Source organism: Protopterus annectens, chromosome 6.part0, assembly GCF_019279795.1.
Source record: "Protopterus annectens isolate FY-2018-M chromosome 6.part0, PAN1.0, whole genome shotgun sequence".
In the NCBI taxonomy this organism is placed as follows: domain Eukaryota; kingdom Metazoa; phylum Chordata; order Ceratodontiformes; family Protopteridae; genus Protopterus; species Protopterus annectens.
In genome coordinates, this window is record NC_056737.1 from 1,358,926,801 (window position 1) to 1,358,949,937 (window position 23,137).

The 23,137-nt window shown below is 42.3% G+C and overlaps 1 protein-coding gene across 3 annotated transcripts in view; it reads left to right on the top strand.

Annotated features, from left to right (window-relative positions):
* Positions 1-23,137, top strand: part of KALRN (kalirin RhoGEF kinase) — a 4,346,166-nt gene that overhangs the window by 71,159 nt on the left and 4,251,870 nt on the right. The gene's annotated exons all lie outside the window — the stretch shown is intronic.

Below are 23,137 nucleotides of genomic sequence, written 5' to 3' on the forward strand. Positions count from 1 at the left end.
TATTTAAAATACCAAAACATAAGTGCTTTCACAGTCTCTATGACTGCTTCCTCAGACAACTTTAAACAACTAAAACACATTCTTTACACAGTTAAAAATCAGTTAACAAGTAATTGATAGCAATTAGGGCATTTAAAGCGTCACACTTTACTACTAAAAACATCTAATATTTAATTTCCAGCCTTGTTTATTAAAAAAAAATTAAAAAAATGTATTCACCTATTTTCCACAGCAGGTGGGTTCTGCGTCCGATATGAATAGATCAGGCAATGGGAAGATCAGATTCCCAATTTCATTTTCTAGTAACATTAATGTGGTCTGTGAGGTGTTCAGGAAGAACTGGAACATCTTGACAGCAGTAGATGAGCTTAGAGAAGTGTTGGAGGACACTCCACGGTTCTCCTTTAAAAACAAAAAATGTCTTAAACAACAGTTATGTTATAAAACACAAACAATTCGGCCACCTATTGCATCTTCCAGATTAGGGACTTCCAAGTGCAGAAGTTGTGCAGCATGCAAATTCATACATTCTTGCACTACTTTTACACACACATACAGTCGGACAGTAATTCATGCGAATTGCGAGGCTGACTGAAGACCACGAATGTTGTGTATTTTAGTTTCTGCGTGAGATGCATGGTCTTTTACGTAGGGAAGACAAACAGAATGTTTAAGGACCGTATATTAGAACACAATAGAGACATCATTAATGGAAAGGAGATCAGAGAATTGGCCAAGCATGTTGAGGCAGAAGGGAGAGACCACACTTTCAAATTCTTTGTTCTAGAGGTTATCAGAGAAGGGATGAGAAGAGGTGATGTGAGAAATAGGACTGAAGCAGCTGAGCAGAGGTGGATCATTAAACTTAATGCAGATACACCACCAGGTGCAAAGTAAGCAGTATCATTGAAACCATTCTTAAAAGCTAGAGCACTCAGACATTAACACACATATACACTGCATTTTAAAATGTGTAGACAAATGTGAATACATTTTTTAAAAAGTTTTTTAATAAACAAGGTTGTAAATTAAGTATTAGATGTTTTTTAGTAGTAAAGTGTAAGAGACACTTTAAATGCCCTAATTGCTATCATTTACTTGTTAATTGAGTTTTAACTATATAAAGAATGTGCTTTAGTTGGTTAAAGTTGTCTGAGGAAGCAGTCATAGAGACTGTGAAAGCGCTTATGTTTTGGTATTTTAAATAAAGCATTTGTATCCAGCCATGGTGGACAAGGTTCTATTTACTTCTGCTTTGGTGCAATGCTCTTGATGTTCTTCGTCTCACATTGCTGCAGTCATAACCTGTGGTTAGTCCGCTGTCCTCGGTCGGCCCGAATAATAAAGAGTTAGGCTGGCGTCGGTCATGGTCACCCGGAGCTGACGTCAGTACGTAGTAGTACTTAAGCGCATGACCGACGCCATATCCCCAGTCTTTCTTGCCGCATGGTCCGAAGCAGAAGCAGCGTTTGCAAGTGCCGTTCGGCGTTCTGAAATTTTCAATTATCGAGTTTCAGACCGAAGACCAAGTTGGGCTAAGTACCCCGTTGGGGAAAATTTTTGTCTTTTCTTGCCTCAGTTTATCCGGATGTCAGAAAAAGTTAATAATTGTATTTCTTGTGGGAAACAGATACCTCATAGGGACTATCATTCTCTCTGTATTCCTTGCTTGGGGCCTGAACACGACGTAGTCGGGTGTCGCTTTAAGCTAGATTTAATAAGCGCACCATTAACGAAGATTAGACTGTGCCAGGCTTGTTTTGATGGCGGTGTAACTATAACATGCCGTCGGATCCTCCGACGCCCGCTACCACTAAAAAACGTAAAGATAAATCTTTAAGGTCTAAACCGGATGAGTCGTCCGTTGCGGACGCCGGTTCTATGGAACCTATGAATCTGTGGATCCGGCCGAGGTCTCGGCTGAATCCCAGGGGGAACCTTTACTTTTGCAGGAGTTGGCCTCTCAGGAGTTAGGCCAGGCTGAGGGTGCTTCTCAGGTATCTGTAGTTCCATCCTTACAAAAGGTTATTAGGCCTTCTACCTCAGTGGCTAAAGGCCATGCTAAGGCTAAACCTGGTCTTACTGGTACTGGCCATAGCCCTAGTTCTTCAGCTTCTGTTCCTAAAAAAACATATGTTGAAAATGGCAGAGGATTTGATTACTTTGATCAGGGGTTCTATGCCCCCCCCCCAGAGAAGAGGCCTAGGGTGGAGACAGATTTAGAGGGAATGGAGCATTCTTCAGAATACTCTGAGTCCTCAGCTGAGGATATTCAGGATTTCCCTCCCTATTCAGATTCGGATGCAGAGGATTCCTGTCCTTCTGCTTCTCCTCCAGAGGATTTTTCCTTTTCTGAAACTTTACATTCCATGAGGGAACATTTCAAGTGGGAAGGTCAGGATTTTTCAGATTCCTGAAAAAGGCTTAGGAATTTTGTTTTGCCACAACATAGGCCTTTGGCTATTCCCCCTGTCTTAGATGTTGTTCAGGATGTTTTTTCTGAAGCTTCACTTAATCCTGATTCTTTACCCCCTGCCCCTGTCAAGCCAGACAGGTATTACAGAGTTCCAGAAGCACATAAATATTTGTATAAGAGTCCTAGAGCTGACCCGGAAACTATTATTCAAGGGCCGAAGGGTGTCAGGGCTTCTGTGGTTAAGAATCCAGTTCCTTTGGATAAAGATTCTAGAGCGTTGGATAGGTGGGGGAAAAAAGTGTACACCTCTTCTACGTTAGCTATGAGGGCTTTAAATTGCCAGTTTCATATGCTGAAGTATCAGAACTTTTTGTTAGGCCAATTAAAATCTAAGGTGGATGCCTTATCTGAGGGTATAGAGTGTAAGGAATTGCAGGAGTTGGTTCATGCTTCAGATCAAGTTGGAAAACATTCTTTGCAGTGTGGCTTCGATGCTCTTCAGGCTTCATCCAGGGTGGCTGCTACTGGTTCAGTTATTCGTAGACATGCCTGGCTTAAGGATCAAAATTTGTCAGAGCATGTGAAAGCTCGGATCTTGGATGCTCCTCTTCAATCTGAAGTTCTTTTTGGTTCTCCTGTGGAGTCAGTTTTGAAAAAGATGGAAGATAAAGCTAAGTCTATGCAGACGGTTAAGGATTTTTTGCAAGTGCAGCCCCCTAAGTTTAGCAGGAATTGGCCTGCTAGAGGTTGGTCCTACCCTTCTTCGGATTTTCAGTCTAAGGGCAGGTCTAGACGTGGTAGAGGCAGGGCTCACGCTCAGGGTTCTTTCAGACCTAGGACTTGGAGTTCTCCTGCACAGTCTTCTGGTGAGGGCAGGGGTCAGCCTTTTCGTAAACAGACCCAATGACCTGTATCTTCAGCTGCCAGATCCTTCTTTTCTGGCAGCTCCTCTAGGAGGAAAGTTGGCACTTTTCAAACAAAACTGGCATTTGGTCACCCAGGACAAATGGGTGTTGGAAATAATAAATCAAGGTTACAAGTTTTATTTTCACACTTTTCCTCCTTTCAAAGGCATGCTGGATGTGCCTCCTCAGCAAAGGCTGGAGGCTCAGGAACAAATTTCTTTGTTTTTACAGATGGGAGCAATCCAGGTGGTACCTCCGTCAGAAGTAGGCCTAGGGTTTTATTCCCGTCTATTCCTAGTGCCAAAGAAAGGAAATACTTGGAGGCCAATTCTGGATTTGTCCATTCTCAATACCTACCTAGACATTCCAAAGTTCAAGATGTTAACATTACAACAACTTCTGCCTATGCTAGGCAAAGATCACTGGATGGTAACCCTGGATCTCAAAGAGGCCTATCTTCACATTCCTATCAGGCCCAGCTGCAGGAGATTCCTGTGATTTCGGGCTGGTACTTCTCATTATCAGTTCTCTGCATTGCCCTTTGGTTTATCTACTGCGCCCAGGGTGTTCACAAAAGTTCTGGCTCCTGTAATAGCTTTCTTCAGACAGAGGGGAATACAAATTTATCCTTATCTGGACGATTGCCTGATTCTTGCTCAAGACAAAGACAAGTTACTTCAACATCTACAGTATGTAATGACAGTTTTAAGGTGCCTAGGGTATTCTGTGAATGAAATAAAGTCCAGTCTAGTACCCTCTCAGGACATGTGCTTTCTGGGTGTGAGACTGAATACAGCTTCTCAGATGGCTTTTCTGACCCCGGACAAACAAAGAACTCTTCACCTATACTTCCAGCAATTATCAGTACTGTCCAGGCTGACTGCAAGGACAGTCCTTCAAGCCTTGGGGTTCATGGCATCTTGCATTCTAGTACTTCCCAATGCCAAACTGCATATGAGGAAGCTACAATGGTATCTCAAAAGTGTATGGACTCAACACTGCCACGATTTGGACACTGTCATTCGGATAATACCTTGCATCCAGAAGGAATTCTTGTGGTGGGCGCAGGAATGTCACCTAAACAAGGGACTCTCTGTGACCCGACCAGAGGCGAGTCAGATCATAATGACAGATGCCTCGGACTTGGCTTGGGGAACACACTTCAATGGGAAATGGATTCAAGACACGTGGCCTCCCAGACTACAACATTTGCATATCAACATGAAGGAGATGTTAGCAGTCCAATTTGCCCTGATGGCCTTCAAGGACCTACTTCAACCAGGACAGGTGTTGATTCGAACAGACAACACAACAGTCATGTGGTACATCAACAAGCAGGGGGGAACCCATTCTTACCCTCTTTGCAGACAAGCAATGATATTGTGGGAGACTGCTCTGAGTTTGCACATCACTCTTCAAGCACGGTTTCTGCCAGGAGCACAGAACTCCCTAGCAGATGTATTGAGCAGACAAATTGTGGACCCCCTCGAGTGAAAATTGGATCCTCAGGTATTCCAACAGTTGACAGTGGCTTGGGGAACTCCAGACATAGATCTGTTCGCTTCTCCACTAAATTTCCAACTACCAACATTTTGCACAAAGATGTTTCACCCAAAAGCTTGGAAAGTGGATGCTCTATCTTTCAGTTGGAACAACCTTCACGTCTATGCTTTCCCTCCTCTGCCTCTCCTTCCCAAGGTACTCTTGAAAGTCAGGCGGGACAAGCCTTGCATGATTCTAATAGCACCAGATTGGCCACGTCAGCACTGGTATCCTCTGCTGAGGAGTTTAATTCAGGAGCCTCCTTGGCCTTTGCCACAGATTCCTCACTTGTTGTCCCAGTCAAGGAATCATTTGCTCAATGTCAGGGTGCAGTCCCTGCATCTAACAGCCTGGCGTATTCTGTTTTAGAGCCTGTGGGGTCTCAGCTTCCTCAACAGGTTTTAGATGTCATTTTGGAAGCCAGGCGGCCCAGTACTAGAAAAGTTTATGCTGATAAATGGAGGAGATTTTTTCTTTGGAGCACTGCAAAGGGCTTTGATGTCTCGGTACCTAATTTGAGTTTTACACTACAGTACCTTACTGAATTACTAGACAAGGGTTTGTCATTTTCCTCTGTGAAGGTTCATGCTGCAGCCATTTCTGCTCACTATGATTGTGACCCTCCTTTATTTTCTCACCCTTTGTTTAAACAATTTCTTAGAGGGGCAAAAAATATAAGACCCCCACGTAGAGCTCCTACTCCTTCCTGGGATCTCAATTTTGTGTTGGAAAAGCTTACTTTACCTCCTTTTGAACCTGCAGCTACGTCTGAATTGAAGTTTTTGACTTGGAAGACTGCTTTTTTGTTGGCCATTACTTCTGCTAGGAGGGTATCTGAATTGCAGGCACTCATGGCAGTTGAACCCTTTCTGATATTCCATAAGGATAGAGTTTCTTTGCGAACTTAACCCTACTTTTATGCCAAAAGTGATTTCTAATGTGGCCTTGAACCAGTCTATTCATTTGCCTACTTTTTATGCTGATCCCCAAAATAAGGGGGAAAAAGACTTGCATTCTTTGGATATCCACAGGCAGCTACGTTATTATTTGAGCAGAACTAAAGAGTTCAGACAGACTCAACAGTTATTTGTTTCCTTTGCTTTGGGTTCACAAGGGAAAGCTGTTTCAAAGCAGATTATTTCTAAGTGGATTGGTCAATGTATTGCTTTTTGTTATTCTCATCATGGGAAGACTGTTCCCGCTGGGATCAGACCTCATTCCACTAGGGCTACTGCCACATCTACTGCCTTTTTGAGGGGGGGTAGCTACTAAGGATATTTTGGAGGCAGCTACTTGGAGTTCAGTTCACACTTTTACTAAGCATTACCATCTCCCTCTTTATTCCAAGTCTAGGGCTGGGTTTGCCACTGCAGTTTTACAGGGCATGTTAGCAGCTCCTAATGCTTTTTAGTTTGCCAGCCTCCCTTTTCCTTTGCTTTGGGATTCTACCCACAGGTTATGACTGCAGCAATGTGAGACGAAGAACATAGTACAGTTTTGTACCTACCATAAATGTAGATGTTTGAGGATCCACATTGCTGCAGTCCTATTTTCCCTCCCTCCTTCCCCTCTATAGTTTGGGGTTGCTATTGTTCCTTTGGGATAATTTTTATTTTCTCACTTGTGGTTGTTGGGTATTTACTATTTTGGCTCTGGCCTTTCCTTTTTAAGGCCTTCTGACATCTGGGGAAAGAAAGACTGAGGATATGGCGTCGGTCATGCGCTTAAGTACTACTACGTACTGACGTCAGCTCCGGGTGACCATGACCGACGCCAGCCTAACTCTTTGGTATTCGGGCCGACCGAGGACAGCGGACTACCCACAGGTTATGACTGCAGCAATGTGGATCCTCGAACATCTACATTTATGGTAGGTACAAAACTGTACTTTTCTGCCTGCAGATCATGATATTTTATGACTTTGTGTTTCTCTATATGCAGGACACTGTAGTCACTGGGTATGGCAAGTTCAATGATCAATGCTACTTTTGTATTCTCTTCCTGGACCACTATATCAGATTTTCTGGCATCTATCTTTTCGACTGTTGGCAATGGGTGATCCCATGTGAAACTTAATCATTTTTAGGATGCTTTGTGGCTCATGTTTCCAATGTTTTTCAGCCACCTCAATACCATAATGTTTGCACAATCCCTAGTGCAACAGTCTCGCCACATTATTATATCTTTCAGTATACAGTCCTTCTGCCATTAGTGTGTCGCAACCAGCAACAAGGTGAGTGACTGTTTCCAATTCGGTTTTACAAAACCTACATTTGTCTGTTTCTCCCACACGTTCTATGGACTTTGTAAAACAGTGTGTATGTAGCCCATTATCTTGGGCTGCCAATACTAACCTTTCATTTCTTGGTTTGAATTTGCCTCTCCTTAACCATTCCTGCGTTCGTTCCTGATCAACATGAGGTTCTTCCAGAAGTTTTCTATACTTGCAACTATATTTATGTTTTTTCCACATTTCTTGCCTTCTCATCTGGTCCTTCACCTTATATTGTTTCTTTTGTTTTTTGGCACATTCAGTTGCTGCCTGGTTTTTATCTACTTCTGGTTTGATTTCCATTCCTGCTTGACGTCACTATGCTTCTGCTAAATTAAGCAGAGAAGTCATCTTAGATTTATTCCCCTCATGGTTCAAAACTTTCACTATGTTTGGATCTTGTGAGGTCAGTAGATATGTATGGAGTCCCATGATGGCAGATCTATACATGTAGTCATTTTCAAAGAGGCCCATCCCTCCTTCGGAATGGGGAATATATAATCTTGGTTTACACTGATTTTTATAAATCATTTGTTGAGCATGAACCATCCTTCTTGTTTTAATATCTAGTCTATCAGTAGAGATGTTGTGACCATCAGAAATTCATTTCTTGTAGAGAACATGCTAGTACCTGGTGGAGAGGTTAAATAGCTCTAAAAATAATATTTTCATGCAATTAACTGGCAGTTTGGCAAGAATAGGCATACACCAAGGTGTTGAGATTTTTCTGGAGTACTGTTCAAAGTACGTGTTGGGTACAGTTTTGCCATTAATTTACTTACTTTCTGACATTGTCTTCACCTTGGATCATGACTGAGTGATATTACTGTTTCATCTCACTCAGGGTAGTGTCACTGCAGTTTGAAAAGTGAGTACTCAAACATGTCACAGCCTACTAGAAGACACACAAAAAACAGTTAAACACCTGGATGGGGAAATCTTCCTTTGTATCTTCTCTTTCTTCACTGGTGGTGGTGAACAATTCAGCAGGGCCTGCACCTCCTGCATTTTCCATTCATATGCTAGTTGAACGGGCCTTCGCATATCCCCTTCCAGTGTGGAGGTTCCCTGCTCTTCCTACCACCACTTACACTGAACTTGCCAAAGCCATCATGGAATGTCAGCAAAGGCAGTTTACTTCTATTCTTCTCATCTCAAGATTCTTTGAGAAATGTTGACAGTGAAATCAAATGTGAATTCTTAGTTTTCTTCTGGACCCAATTACTCAGATGGTTTTCTACTTGAAGTGCCAGAATGCTATGTGGTGAGCTCATATTTTCTAGAGTTGGCCACCTATTATCAGCTGAACAAGTACTGATCCTCCATTGTTGGGTGCCCTCCCTTTGATGACTAAGGTTGTTTTGATGCTGTCCTTATAAAATCATCAGCACTGTCCCTCTTGGGCTGTCTGATGTTGGTCCATATTCCTGCTACTCAGTGTCCACTCACCCAATAACAAAAAGACAAGTTTTATCAAAACAGTCCCAGACTCCATATCCCTATGTTTCAGTGTACATTCTTAAGAGAACATTTCCCTGGTCCCTTCACAACTGTCCTCCAAATGTCTTCTTCCACCAGCATAGAAGATTCTGGATTTTCTGAGAAAGTGGATTAGAAAATCTCATAAGTTTGTTACCCTCATGGATGATAATAATGAAGATTCAGTTTCTTTTTATTTATTTATTGTTATTTATTATTTATGTATTTATTTGCAGTTGGTTTACCAGGATAGTCCATTGGACCAAGAAAAACCCGTTTTCAATGGAGTCCTGGGGAGAAAAGCTCCAAAAAATACAAAGTTACACACATTTACATTTACATTTGAATTGAAGAGTTATAATAAAAATTATAGATCACAGCAGGTAGACAAACTTATAATGACAATTATAGGTCACAGTGGGTAGTAATACTAAATAAAATCAATTCAATATAAGATACATTTGGATATGGAGTTGAAAAAAAAACATCATGCTGCAATAGTTACCAAAAGAAGTAATGCCAACTAGGCCAGAGAGTGGATTAGAGGAAATGGAATTATGTAGGGTGGAAGCAGGAGCATTTCCATTGAGATTTTAGATGCGAGTGTAGTGATTTTTTAAAGGCAGATGGATTTGCGGTGGTACGGATGGATGGTGGAGTTCCATAGACGAGCAAGTGCAAATGACAAGAGATATAATTATCTTATCCTTATCCTTATAAGATATAATTATCTTATCCTTATCCTTATAAGATATAATTATCTTATCCTTATCCTTATAAGATATAATTATCTTATCCATATCCTTATAAGATGTAATTATCTTATCCATATCCTTATAAGATATAATTGTCTTATCCATATCCTTATAAGATATAATTATCTTATCCTTATCCTTATAAGATATAATTATCTTATCCATATCCTTATAAGATATAATTGTCTTATCCATATCCTTATAAGATATAATTATCTTATCCTTATCCTTATAAGATATAATTGTCTTATCCATATCCTTATAAGATATAATTATCTTATCCTTATCCTTATAAGATATAATTGTCTTATCCTTATCCTTATAAGATATAATTGTCTTATCCTTATCCTTATAAGATGTAATTATCTTATCCTTTGCTGACTAGTTTTAATCTGACTAGGCCAGTAGCCTCTTTTCAGGAGAGATGTGATGAGGTATTTAAACCACTAGGGGAATTTGGCCAGGACATCGGAGACATCGGAGAACTTCGATAGGTGCCATTAGATCTTTTACAGCCACCCGAGTTACCACTAACTAAGTCAGATAGGGCTTCAGTTTTAATGTCACATCTGAAGAACAACACATTCAGGAGTGTGGCACTCCCTTATACTGTACTGCAGTGTCACAAATCCATCTACCTGGTGTGGGAAAAGAACCTATGGCCTTCTGCACTAAAGGCAAGTGTGTTACCTGTTGCTTCACTGATGTTTTACCATCTGAAGGGCCCTAAGATTAGTGAGGTTTTACAGATGACAAAAGAGAGAGGGTTCTGGACATCCCGAGAGTGCTTTTCTTTGTGGAGCTACCTCCAGGGGGATTCCTCCTTCGGTGGATATTATTAGTGATGCAGTTAAGGCAACTTGTAGGTAACCAAGATATTGTGTCCCCATATCCAAGAAAGTTGAAGAGGACTTTTATACCTCCTCTACCAGATTGTGCTGTCTGAGCAGACACACATAAACTGAATGCGACTGTCTTTATGATCACTCTGAGAAGGAATCCCATTCCTTACTCTTACAGGTTGTCCATATTCCACATAAGTAATCAGGCTGGACAGGCTGGTGAAACAGACCTTTTTGCCTCCCATCTTGCTGCTTAGGGCTGTGAATTATTTCACACCTGCTTTACTGTTAGAGGGATATTTTGGATGCCATGATAACTACTGCTGAAGACTTGCCTGAAGGGTCTGTCAAAGAGAAACCTGTCAGACAGGTTTCCACATTATCAACTGTCAACATCACTATGTTGTACATAGTGTAGTTATGTGACTGCACTCCTGTTTATGACTTACTGGCTTATTACCTCTACTGAGGACATTAAAGTTACATTAATGGACATGGATGCACCTTTTAAGGGACCTTTGATGTTTGGACCTGAACTTGACCAGCATCTCCAGGACATAGAGGAAAAATGGAGGTCACCTTAAATTATTCCTACTTATCCTTTTCTAAGGAGACAAGCAAAGCAGTTTTTTTGTTGTACACTCTGCAGACCACAAAATAATGAGTCTGAATTTTATCTGCCCTACTTGCCCAAGACCAGTACAGACATTTATCTAAGAACCGGGGGTCTCAGCATTCCATTGAATGCTAAGGCTCCTCTAAATATGGTGCTGCTGTTCTTGACTTCCACTCTTACTGTCTTTGCTTGGAGGTAGTCAGTGGGAGATTCTCCTTCCACCTTTGTCAGTGGTGTCAGATATCCAGACAATGGGTAGATAAGGGAGAACTTCAGAGATGGTTATTTCATTTTGCTCATGTCCAAGGCAAGATACTTGTCTTTTATTTTGGCAGACATACCACCTTGTCAGAAAATCCAAACATAGAAGGAGACGTAACAGCTTCTTACAGAATGAGCTTCCTAATAGGTTCCAGCAGACCACTGAGGGCAAAGATTTTATTCCAGATTCTTTTGGGTATCCAAGAAAATGGAAGACCTCTGGGCTATTCTAAAATTTAGCAGCCTAAACACCTTCTTTCCAAATGAGTCTTTGCACATCATCACACTACAGTCCTAATATGTCTATCTAGATGAGACTGAATATGCTATTTTTTTTCAAACACCTTTATTGAATTATCACTTGTGACATAGGGAATTTTACATTCATATAAAAGTAATCAAACTGTGCTGTTTTGTGCTATAGTATGCTTATCTGCACACCAGAACTTCCAAAACATCTAAAATATTACTCTATTTCAGAGTAATGAGTCTAATTCATCTCTATTCAGCTCCATGGGTGTTGACCACATGTAGGTCAGTGGGCATGGCTTTTCTATGTATGAAGGACATTAGTGGTTTTCTGTACTTGGACAGCTGGCTTTTAGCATTACCTGGGAGCGACAGTGTGCTTCCTGTTTTCCTTGGCAGGGGATCACATTCAGTCTGATGAAGTCTGAACCCACTCATAGCAGCCATGGTCAGTGTCATAACCAGAAGAATTTATTTGCCCCTGGACAGGATACAGAACATCCTGTAGTCTGTTCCTTCCTTGATGTCCCAGAATCAGGTAGCAACAGATTGTTAGCTCTTGAGTTTTGGAGTTATGGCTGTCGATGTGTTTGCTCCCCTTATGCATGTTTCACATTATGATCTTGCAGTGGACATGCTGAACTCAGTGTCACAGCACTCAGATCCTCTGGAGATGCATGCCAGGATTTTGGATGCATGCCAACACAAGCCACTGTGGTGGCTTCAGTTGGACATTCTTCCTTGGGGCAACCCCTCCATACATCCCTACACTCTTGGTTACAGTCAGTGTTGATGCACCTTCCCTGAGATGGGTGGGGCATTGTAATGAATGGGTGGCTCAAGCAATGACGTTGTTGCTGGAGATCTGTTTGCATATTTATGTTCTGGAAATGAGAGCAATCTTGCCAACTCTGTGAAGTACTCATAATGCGTGTGGAACAATACTTGATGTTTGACTGTTCTTGAATATGAACATTAAAATAAAATGCTTGATTTGCTTTAGAGTGTCTAAATGTCTTGCAGTTCTTCACTGTTGCTTTTAGAAAGGAAGTGATATGACATAGGAATTAGGAAATTATACTATAGTTCTAAATTTCAATCCCACAATTCCACTGCACAGTGAGAACCATTACGTTTCCATGTCACACATGAAAATGCTTAGTCCTGTAATGGGTATTTCACCCCACACAAGCACACATTGGAGCTGAATTTTTTACTGTATTACAGTTTATATGCAGAGCTTGGAAGATGATTGGTATAGACTAGCAAATTATACACAGCAGTCTACTTGAAAACATGACAATGAAATTGACATGACTCTACTCCATTTTAATTCAACTGCCGAAGCCACTTTTATGGCTATAAGAGCAGTCTAGAAAAACACCAACTATGTAATGCAGATAAACATTTCTGATACTCTAAACATGCATAGAAAACACCTTTACAGATGTAATGGTAGACATGGCAACGGTATAATTATAAGATGCATCGTTAAACACTAACAGCTTCTCCGCACGTTTGTTTCGAGATCAGTTGCAAATGTAGTCTTATATATAAAATAGGAACAGAAACAAATTCAGAATGTGCTATCTAAGTCCATACTTTCAGTTTTATAAATTGTAGGAAAATACTGGTACTGCAAAGACAGGAATTAAAGTATGGTTAGTGCATTTTTTTTTATCTGGGTACAGTTAAAGAACAGTGCATAAACTAAAGGCAGCTTATACTAGGTATTTGCAAGCACACAGGCTTAATTTAGTTGACTTAAAGAAGCGCTTGTTTATTTATAAATGGCCCGTATATAATTGTTAACCCACCTTTCTTTATTAGTCACATGACCACTGGTTCAACACAGCTACTTAATGTAAAAATGAGCTTGAAAAGTGAATCAAGAACCAAATTGAATGAAGCTATTTATTTACACATTGCTAACTGGTTTACTCCCAGTAGGCCAATGAAATTTATTGCAAGATTTGTTGGAGAAGTTTGTTTTAAGATTTGGGGTTAATAGAGTTAGCTTGCCAAGCAGTTGGCTGGAGAGAGGTTTCTTCAGTATTGCTAGAGATATCAGTTTTAAAGAATGACCAAAAAGGTATTGTATATAAGAAAAATTAAAGCACAGCTGGGGAAGTACAGCCTTTGGAAGAGAAAAGTATGGAGCAATGTAGTCTGTGGTAGCCTGGTGCAATTACTGAGACCTGTAGTCCTTTTTCTGTGGTGGTAAATTTCAGATTATACTATTAAATGACTTGATCCATGGGCCTTGATAGAAGAGACTCAGTAGTGTTGAAAAGAATCACGATAATTTAACATAACCGTGCTTTTGTTTTCACAGGCGATGCACATAAGTTGTAGGCTTTATAGAGAAAGACTGTCTTTAGCTGGATTTTTCTGAATATTTACTACATGTGCATGGTCAGGGCTAGGCAGAATCCCTAAGTAATCCTGATGTGGTGAAATTCCAGGGCAATTTCAGTGGTATGCTCTCTTGCAGTTTACAGTTTTAACTCTTGCAGTTCTGTCTGTTTGGGTATGTGACAAATATGCAGCACACACATCATTTTTAAGCATTTTAGTGTAAGTTTCTGGATAACTACCTGCCTTTCTTTGAAGGATTGCATGTGTAGAGTTCAGAGTTGAAGATGACTGCACCTGAATTTGAATATTCTAGGACTTGTAATATTTACATGTGCTGCTGCAGTAGAATTGGCAGGATGTTCAGCTGGAAAGGTGCAGAACAAAATGTGTAGTATAATCTCGCCTCCACTGAAAATGGACATGTATCCAGTTGGACTAGCCCGGTTAACAAATGTAAAATAAAAAATAAATAAAATAAAATAAAAATGAAACGTGGTACAAGTTCCTAGATACATTGCTAGATTATCCTTGAGTTTACAAAGAAGTAGGTTCTACCCTGGGAAGTGGTGTAACCCTGCTCATCAGTTAATTTGAAGTTGCCTTCTTTCTCCAATTGTATGTTTGAATGTTAATTGAGCTTAAAGTCCTTTAAGTGAGAAACTGAGACATTAAATCAAGGCCCCACCTGCCTGAGATGGTTAGTATGAATACCACCTTGAGAGTCCGTCCTGGAAATAAACCATACTTTATGGGACTAACCCAGCCAGCAATGAAGGCTACTGTTAAAAGTTATCATACCAGCTGGTTTGAGAAGTGCCGTTGATATAGTAGTGAGAGTTTTAGAAGGCTTAGCATCTGAGTTCTGTAGCTGACAATGGATGTGGTTAAATCATATTAAGCTATTTCTCCTGTTCTTTGCAAAACACAATCACAAACTGTAAATTATAACTGTACTACACAAAGATCCCGTGATTTCTCTTTCCTGTCTCATTTGCTTCCACTGAAACTTTTAGAACTGGCATGTATAAGGATTTTGATGTTTTTTTCCAGATTAGAGACAGAAGAAGTATAATTGGTCAATAAAACTGGGTCATATTTTTATTTCAAACTGCTTAAATCTGATTCAGTAAAATTTTGCTGATTTTCACACTTCAGGATGTCAGTCAGTTAATCCCCACTTAGCTTTGTGCAACTTTTACCACACACGTGTTCCATGAAGTAGCCATGCATTGTGGCACTGGTATAATTTCTTAGAAACAGAGGTGGACAGATGGCTGTTAAGTCATTAACTGGTGTACGATGTTGCCAGGGTCATTCAGTAGAAATGGTGCTGCACTGACTAATGCACCACACTTTTTGGGTCAGGTGTTTAGAAATAGAAGGGAGTTATAACCCTGTGCTGGAGGGTGTTAAAGTGCACTGTTTTTGACACTTATTTCTGCTTAACATTCAATGTCCACCTTTTGTTTAAGAAAATTGTTGCTAAGGATTACTTTGTTGGTGTTGACTGGTACTCAGTGAATTGATGTGAACCATCACAGAATATGTGCACCCATGCGTCAAGAAATATTGGATACATTTGATTGCATACTGGCTACAAAAGGGAGACATTACATTGTTCTAAGTATTCTGAGACTCCTTGCACATAAAAATGTAGCCAGCTACCTCAGATTGGCATTAAGTAGCACCTCATACACTGACATGCCTTGTGATTATTATTACCAACTAGACAATATGGATTTAAGAAGCAGATTTTAATGTTTACTAAGCTGCCCAAATGATACAGAAGCAGGATATCCATACTCTGGAATATCTAAGTGCACAGAGCAGCTTGAGTGCCTAACCAGAAAAAGAGAAGTTGCACAGTCATTGAGTATTTCTCATTTTGGGAGGATTGGGTGGAGGGTTAGTCCCACTTTCCATTGATCTTGTTATTATCACTGGTCAAGACTAAGTCATACAGTTATTAGCTGAAAATTCATCAGGTTGCACAGTTTAGCAGGTGGAACTGAAGATCAGTCTGCCATATCTGACAGTGCAGAGTTAGTGATCCAATAGGCAGCACACTCGCCTTTGGTGTAGAAGGCTGTGAGTTCAATTCCCACAACAGGTAGATTGAATGCTGACACTGCAGTACAACATGGGGGGGGGGGGTGTTGCAGTCATGAGTGTGCCGTCCTTTAGATGAGATGCTAAACCAAAGCCCCATCTGCTCAAGCTCAGGTGGATGTAAAGTATTCCACGTCAACTATCAAAATGAATTTGGGAATTTCCCTGATGCCCTGGCCAAAGTTCCCCTAGTAGTTTAAATACCACCTCAGGTCTCCCCTGAAAAAAGGCTACTAGCCTAGTGAGACTGACCTAGTCAACAAAGGATAAATAAGTAAATAAACAAATGAATAAAATGTCTTCCCACTTCAAGCATCTTAAAGGGAGTAAAACAGGAATATTATGTTCCATTATAAGGAAATAAATGACTCGGAGAGCTTCCCACTGGAAACAGATGAGTCAGTTGTCAGTTGCAACAGTGTGGAGAGGGTATCACCCTAAAGGTTACGTGGCTAGAGTAAAGTGGATGTACAAAAAAAAATTTATATTTTCTTAATCTCTGGACTAGTTTCAGGTCATGATTTCTGTACAGAAATAGCACTATTACTAAAATCTTCTTATTAGCTGTCCATTTTCTTGAGCTTTTCTTTAAGATAAGATTTTTTTCACCAATCAGCTGTCTAACTCTACTCCTCACTCATCCCTAATGCAATATGCTGATGATTCCACAGTCATCACTACTGCAGACACGCTTCCCTTACTCCAGTCTAAAACTCAGGAATCCTTCTTGTCTGTCGAGACCTGACTCAACCAAAACCATCTAATCCTAAACCCAAAAAAGACCAAACACCTTCTCTTTCTTCCAAAAACAATGACCCACCTGAAACCAAACTTCTCCATCTCCTCCCATAACAACACACCCATTATGGTTGATAATCACACTAAACTACTTGGGGTCATCATTGACGACCAGCTAAAATTTGACCAGCATGTACTTAAGAACATCAAGAAAACCCACCAAAAACTCAGCCTTCTTTACAGAAACAAAACCTTTCTCTCCCCTCAAGCAAAAATTGCTGTATCACATGCCTACCTTCTTCCAACCCTTCTCTACGACTCTCAGATTCTCACCAACCTGCAGACCTCTCTTACGACCAAACTTGAATCCACCTTTAACAAAGTAGCAAAGTTTGCCGCTGAAGTTCCCTACTCCTCTCACCACTGTCTTGCTCTACAAAAACTGAAATGGTTAGAGCTCCCTCACAACCTTACTCTCTCCCAGCTCCAAATAATCCATTCCATTCTATACCAGCCCACATTCTGCCCCGCCATATCACCCATCATCTCATCCTACACCCCAGCTAGGACACTGCGGAGCTCTGACCAACACCATCTGACCATAACCAAACCCAAACTCAACATAGGCAAAAACCTGTACAACTATTACCCCACCAAATACTGGAATAAACTCCCACTCGACAGACGTAACACTGCATCCAGACTTCTGTTCAAAAAGACTGTGAGAAATCACCTTAGCTTAAATAAACTCTGCCTCTGTTCTCAGCCCCCCACCTAACCCACCTCTCCAGCCCAATCTCTCACTTCTCTTTCTCCTACTAGTACCTAACACTTCCTCCTTCCAAACTCACCCTCCCTTCTTCCCCACTAAATCCTGTCCCTACTCCTACCCCTAACTGTCCTTTACTATATCAATCTCCTCACCAGTAAAATGTCCCTACTCCTACCCCTAACTGTCCTTTACTATATCTATCACCTCACCAGTAGAATGGTCAACAACTACTGTTGCACTCTTATCTCTCCTTCACTGCTACCAAATCACTCCTTACTAGCTTCCTCTCTCTCTACTTTAAATTCAGTCTCTCCTGGACTACCTGCCTTGTGCCTTATATACATAGCTAGTAAACAATGTATATAATTTGTAATCAGTATTAACATTGTATACTTGTTTTACATTGTTAGGTATTTTTTCTTGTGTATTAGCAAATGTTTTTATTCTTGTAACTTCCATATATTTTGTGACTCTGGAGCTTTTCTTCCCAGGTCTCCACTGAAAAAGGGCCTCGGCCCAGATGGGCCAACCCGGTCAACAAATGTCAAATAAAATAAAATAAATAAAGATATTTTTTCTAGCATGGCTTATGTACAAATAATGTAATTCTATTCCAATGTTGCAGTATTCTACATGTGGGTTTACCCTTCTTCCTTTCATGTACGTCCAACCAGTATTCCAAATTTTTCAGTTCCTCAGGGTGCGTCGGGCATCTGACATAGCTGCAGGTATGAGGGCCATAAAAGTGACATCTGCATGCACCAGCCCTCAGAACTTTTCAGCCGCCAGTCATACGCCAGGTGCTACTCGCTGACGTCATATTAGAAATAATCAGATAAGTACCCCATTGGGGAACCTTTCAGTCCTTCTTTTTTTTTTGCATATACTTTGTTCATGTCATCCAGAAGGGGCAAGTGGAAGTGTGGCCAGCAGATTCTCCACAAAGACACCCATAATCAGTGCCTTTTTTGTTTGGGTAAAGAACACGACCAGGAGAACTGCCCTATTTGTCAGACGTTCGTTTCTAAGACCTTACATCACCATTTGCATGCTCTGAACCTTTACCTAGAGAACCAGCGGTTAAAGCAACTTGCCTTAGGGATGGAAGGTGCTTCCAACACCCCAACAGAACTGCCTAAAAAGAGGGCCAAATCCATGCGGCCTACCTTTTCTGCTGCACCTCTACCGCCCGTACCTCAGCCTGTTGCCAACATTGGCCTGGCAGAGGAATTGGCTTCTGCCAGACAGGAAGCTGCACAATCCTGAGTGGATGGCACATTTGTAGAGGCATTACTGGCATCTGCCTCAGATGCCAGGGGGAACCAGCACTCTTTGTGGGCCCATCAGATTCCGCCGATTACATACATTCCCCTGACTTGAGGCCTTCTTTTACCCAGATGCCAGCTAGGCCTCTTATGAAGAAACAAAAGGCCAAACATCTCTCTCCACCGCCTGAAAGCACACCCAATTGGCAAGCTTTCAGCCAAAGCCTATTCATTGCCTTCATGGCCCTACAGCCTACCTCAGTAGGAAGCCCTAGCATAGTCCCTCCACTCTTAAGTCCTTGGCTTCAAACCTTGGATACTGTTAGGAGAGATGAAGAGGAACTTTCTGACTCCTCCTCAGAGTACTCCCTCTCCTACACTTCACAGATCACCTCTCCCCTTCGATAATGCTCCCCAGAAGAAGAGTACATTGTCCCTTACTCCCCAGTTGAGGATTTAACCTTTGGGGAAACAATCTGAAAAATGAAGGACCACTATAAGTGGGAATCCACTGACATGACTAAGGTGCAGAAGAGGTTCTATGACCTCATACAGATGGACTCTCCCAGTCCTTCTGCTGTCCCTCCTACTCTGCCAACATTTCTGGATGCCTTTTTTTCAGCATACCTCAACCCTGACCTAAAACCTCCTGCCCCATGCAGGGCTGACAGATTGTACAAAGTTCCAGAATCAGAGAAATTTCTCCTTAAGTGCCCTCCAGCTGACCCAGCCACTATTTCCATCTCCACTGATAGGGCTTCCAAACTTCTACCTACTACAACCATTCTTCCATCTGACAAGGACAGTAGGACAATGGAATGCCTGGGCAAGAAGATCTACACTTCTGCCTCTCTGTCTTTCAGCGCCACAAGTTACCAGACTCACATGGGCAAGGAATCCTTAGCCCTGCTGGACAAAGCCACCAAGGAATTGGCCGACATCCCAGACTGCGCAGCCAAAGCCTCACTGTCCACCCTCGTGGCTCTCACCTCTCAGGTGAACAGTCACTCCATAAGGTGCAGTTATGATGCAGCGGTAGCCTCAGCTAGGTCAGCTGCATCAGCTTCTGCTTTAAGGAGATATTCTTGGTTACGTCTATAGCACCAACATTCCGACTTATGGGCAAAGTTTACTGATGCCCCTTTAGATCATTCTGCCTTGTTTGGCACTAAAGTAGCTGACCTCTTCAAGTCTCTACAGCAGAAAGGCAAAGAAATGCAGGACCTCAAACACCTGCTAGTTTCACCCATTCCAAAGTTCCATAGGAACTACCCTGCCAAAACACAATTCATAAGGAAACAATCTCTCGCTCTGGCTCCCTCCAGGCTCAGGAGGCCTCTTAGAAAACAGCCCTGTCTGGCTAGAGCTTTTCCAGCCCCCAGCCAGAGGCCTCCATTTCAAGATAGGGCAGGTGGTGTCTGACTACCTGCCAGCCTTACTACCAACCCCTCTGCCCTTGTCTGCCCGTCTCTCTGTATGGTCCTACATTATCTCAGACAAATGGGTTCTTTCCATCATCCAGAATGGTTACTTTATGACCTGGATCACCCCCCCCCCCAAGTACGAAAGGGCACTCCTCAGCCCCCACCAGTCAGCTCCACCTCCTGCAACCTGTACTGCAAGCCCTGCTGACTCAAGGCACCATAGAACCAGTGCCTCTAGAAGCAAAAGGAAGAGGATTTTATTCCAGAATTTTTCTGGTATCCAGAAAGGATGGACCATGGAGACCTATACTAGATCTCTTGCATCTCAACCTTTTCCTAAAGGTGGCTACCTTCAGGATGCTCACTCTCTCCAACCTCTTCCCCCTGCTCCTGCCTCAAGGGTTCATGGCAACCCTAGATATAAAGGATGCGTATTTGCACATCCCAACAAAACCCACATTCAGGAAATACCTGAGGTTTTTGGCAGGCTTATCCCATTTTCAATTATTTGCTTTGCCCTTTCTGCTTTCCGCTCCACCCAGGGTATTCACAAAATGTCTGGCTCCAGTCATCACTTATTTCAGGACAAAGGGTATCCAAATATTCCCCTACCTAGATGACCTACTGATTCGGGCAGACAGTCAGAAAATCCTCCTTCTTCACACTCAGCTTCTTCTGTTCCTGTTGCAGTCTCTAGGATTTCAGATAAACTTCTCAAAATCTCACCTGAAGCCCACACAGGACATTGTCTTACTGGCGTGCAGGATTTCACACAGACCTCATGAAGGCTTTCCTGCTGCCAGACAAGGTGGTCCCTTGACAGACCACCTGCTTTGCATCCTCCAAGCATCAAAACTGATAGCAAGGCAGTACCTGAGACTTCTGGGTTACATGGCAGCAACTATACCCAAGCTCCCCTTAGCAAGACTGCACATGAGAAAGCTACAATGATATCTTTAGTCAGTCTGGACCCAACATTCTCATCCCCTGGAATTCAGGGTCCCCTTTCTACCTTGCTTGAACAAGAAAGTCAGTGGTGGCTGGAACAAGTGGCCAACAACCCAGGACTCCCTCTTCAACCATCCCCACCCACACAGATCATGCATACAGATGCTTCAGATCTGGGCTGGGGAGCAACGCTAGGCCAAAGACATGTGCATGATTTGTGGCCAAACACACACAAACTAGAGCACATCAATGTCAGAGAGATGAAGACAATCCTCCTTGTTCTGCAAGCCTTCCTAACTTACCTCCTGCAAGGGTCACTCAAGATTTTCACGGACAAAACCACTGTCCTGTGGTATCTCAACAAACAGGGAGGGACCAAATCCTACTTCCTTTGCAGACTAGCTCTGCTGCTGTGGGAGCTGGCCACCTCACAGGAGATTACCCTGCAGGCAGTTTACATCCCCTCCCTTCACAGCTTCCAGGCAGATTACCTCAGAAGAACCATCACAAACAACCACAAATGGATGATTCATAGAGATGCTTTCCTGGATCTGGTCCACTGGTGGGGTACACTTCAAATATACCTGTTTGCCTCCTCCATCAACAGGCAACTTCCTGAATTCTGCACCAGGACACCAGATCCCAAGGTACTGGCAACAGATGCCTTCTAGTTTCTTGGAAGGGGAAATTTCTGTATGCTTCCCCCCCTTCCCATTGATTCAAAAGGTGTTGCTGAAAATTCAGCAGGACAGACCAAAAATCTTGCTGGTGACTCCCTACTGGCCAAGACAGCACTGGTTTCCCCCCTCTCCTTCATTTGCCCAAGGGCAATCACCACAAGTTACCCCCCTCAGTGGACCTCTTTATATAGCACAAGGGATCACAGATACACCCAGAGTGGCAGTCTCTGCACCTCACCCTGTGGTTGATAGGATTTTGATCCCCTTCAGACACCTATACAATGAGGACATGCTCAATGTCCTGCAGGAGGCCAGGAAACCTAACACAAGAAAATCTTACCTCTCAAAGTGGAAAAGGTTTTCCATATGGTGTCACAAATGGCTCCCTATTACGTTGTCGCAGATGCAGGTTGTCGAATGCATCTTTGTTGAACTGAAAAACGCGAAAAGGCAAAATAGCGAAGCGTCTTTTCAACAAATTCTTTCCCTGGGAAAGAATTTGCTTGGCCGCTTTCGCTACTTTGCGTTTTTGGCACTGTAGTGCGATCTCGGAGTTGGTATATTTAAGTAGGGGGGAGTGGGGGCACAGCCCCCCACATTGGGGGGTGTGGGGCCCCCCACATTATGTAATGTTTTACAGTTTTTTTTTGTTTCGGAACAATGACTTTTTTCCCTTGGAAAAAAAAATAGCTGTTCTGAGGTTTCGACATTGTAAGCTTTCACTTATGATTATGTGTTGTTCGCTCTTCTGAGCGTGTGATATCATAATATAGATCCTCACAAAAGACAGTTGGACCCAATGGCAAGTGACATCCCCTCTAATCCTGTCTTAATTGTGTGAACTATTGCAGACAGGTCTGGCCTACTCTTCTATAAAAGCACACTTGTCTTCAATCTTTGCCTGTCTCCCTCTGGATGCACCCCTAGCATCCAGACATCCTACCAAACTCTTCTTCAAAGGGGTACTTCACCTAAGACCCCCCAGGAAACCATCCCCTCCTCCCTGGGATCTTAACTATATACCGATGTACTTGAAAAACTCACCCTAGCTCCTTTTGAGCCAGCAGACAAAGCCTCCCTCAAACCTTGCACATGGAAACCTGCTTTATTGGTGGCTCTGACCTCAGCCAGGAGGGTCTCAGAGCTATAAGCTCTTATGGTTAGCCCACCATTCCTAGTCTTCCACATTGACAGGGTTACTCTCAGAACTAACCTGTCATTCATGCCCAACATGGTGAATGACCTATCTTTGAATCAGGCAATTTACTTGCCCCCCTTTTTCCCCAACCCGCAGGGGGAAAGTGAGAGAGTACTCCATTCCTAGATGTCCACAGACAGCTTAGGTTTTATCTCCATAAAACCAAGTCCATTAGAAAATCTGACCAACTGTTTGTCTCCTTCCACCCCAGAGCCCTGGGGAAAGCAGTGATCAAACAGACCATTTCGTCCTGGATCTCCAAGGCCATTTCCTTCTGCTACATATACCATGGGAAAACCTTGCAGTGC